This window comes from Homarus americanus, unplaced genomic scaffold (genome assembly GCF_018991925.1).
Source record: "Homarus americanus isolate GMGI-L3 unplaced genomic scaffold, GMGI_Hamer_2.0 scaffold6317, whole genome shotgun sequence".
Taxonomy (NCBI): Eukaryota; Metazoa; Arthropoda; class Malacostraca; order Decapoda; family Nephropidae; genus Homarus; species Homarus americanus.
This window is the reverse complement of record NW_024730668.1, coordinates 21,004,189-21,006,375: the sequence shown is the minus strand read 5'-3', so window position 1 is coordinate 21,006,375 and position 2,187 is coordinate 21,004,189.

The following is a 2,187-nucleotide window of genomic DNA, read 5'->3' as shown; positions in this document are numbered from 1 at the left end:
GTACATTAAATTACCAGAGAGAAAAACGTATTTTTGGCCAAAAATCCTTTAAGGCTATAGACTTACAATTTTCGTCATTTCGGCCAAAAAATGGATTTTGTTCAAAATTTCAGTATAGGTACTCCTGAATGTGCTGCTTAAGGATCTGTTAACCAAAATTTGATATCTTGATTATAACTTGTTCAAATGGCTTTTAGAAAATGTTCAAATGATTTTAGAATATTTTAATTACTTTTGTAATGCTAATTACTCGCCACTTATGGGTTTTCGAGGTCATTTCTTGGTGCTTGTGCATTATTCTGGATGTACTTAAATAGTTGGGCACATTAAATTTTAGTTCAGAGAGAAAAAGTATTTTTGGCCAAAAATTCTGTAAGGGGTAAACCTTACAATTTTTGGCATTTCGTCCACAAATGGATTTTGTTCAAAATTTCAGTATAGGTACTCTTGAATGTGCTGCTTAAGGATCTGTTAACCAAAATTTGATATCTTGATTATAACTTGTTCAAATGGCTTTTAGAAAATGTTCAAATTATTTTTAGAATATTTTAATTACTTTTGCAATGCTAATTACTCACCACTTATGGGTTTTCGAGGTCATTTCTTGGTGCTTGTGTATTATTCTGGATGTACTTACATAGTTAGGCACATTAAATTTTAGTTCAGAGAGAAAAAGTATTTTTGGCCAAAAATCCTTAAGGCTTTAGACTTACAATTTTTGTCATTTTCGGCCAAAAAATGGATTTTGTTCAAAATTTCAGTATAGGTACTCCTGAATGTGCTGCTTAAGGATCTGTTAACCAAAATTTGATATCTTGGAAAATAACTTGTTCAAATGGCTTTTAGAAAAATGTTCAAATGATTTTTAGAATATTTTAATTACTTTTGCAATGGTAATTACTCGGCCACTTATGGGCTTTCGAGGTCATTTCTTGGTGCTTGTGTATTATTCTGAGTGTACTCTAAATAGTTAGGCAATTTTAGTTCAGAGAGAAACGTATTTTTGGCCAAAAATCCTTTAAGGCTTTAGACTTACAATTTTCGTCATTTCGGCCAAAAATGGATTTTGTTCAAAATTTCAGTATAGGTACTCCTGAATGTGCTGCTTAAGGATCTGTTAACCAAAATTTGATATCTTGATTATAACTTGTTCAAATGGCTTTTAGAAAATGTTCAAATGATTTTTAGAATATTTTAATTACTTTTGCAATGCTAATTACTCACCACTTATGGGTTTTCGAGGTCATTTCTTGGTGCTTGTGTATTATTCTGGATGTACTTAAATAGTTAGGCACATTAAATTTTAGCTCAGAGAGAAAAAGTATTTTTGGCCAAAAATCCTTTAAGGCTTTAGACTTACAATTTTTGTCATTTCGGCCAAAAAATGGATTTTGTTCAAAATTTCAGTATAGGTACTCCTGAATGTGCTGCTTCAGGATCTGTTAACCAAAAATTTGATATCTTGATTATAACTTGTTCAAATGGCTTTTATAAAATAAGTTCAAATTATTTTTTAGAATATTTTAATTACTTTTGTACTAATTACTCGCCACTTATGGGTTTTGAGGTCATATCTTTGCGCTTGTGTATTATTCTGGATGTACTTAAATAGTTAGGCACATTAAATTTTAGTTCAGAGAGAAAAAGTATTTTGGCCAAAAATTCTGTAAGGGGTAAGCCTTACAATTTTTGGCATTTCGTCCACAAATGGATTTTGTTCAAAATTTCAGTATAGGTACTCCTGAATGTGCTGCTTAAGGATCTGTTAACTAAAATTTGATATCTTGATTATAACTTGTTCAAATGGCTTTTAGAAATGTTCAAATGATTTTTAGAATATTTTAATTACTTTTGCAATGCTAATTACTCGCCACTTATGGGTTTTCGAGGTCATTTCTTGGTGCTTGTGTATTATTCTGGATGTACTTAAATAGTTAGGCACATTAAATTTTAGTTCAGAGAGAAAACGTATTTTTGGCCAAAAATCCTTTAAGGCTATAGACTTATAATTTTCGTAATTTCGGCCAAAAAAATGGATTTTGTTGAAAATTTCAGTATAGGTACTCCTGAATGTGCTGCTTAAGGATCTGCTAACCAAAATTTGATATCTTGATTATAACTTGTTCAAATGGCTTTTAGAAAATGTTCAAATGATTTTTAGAATATTTTAATTACTTTTGCAATGCT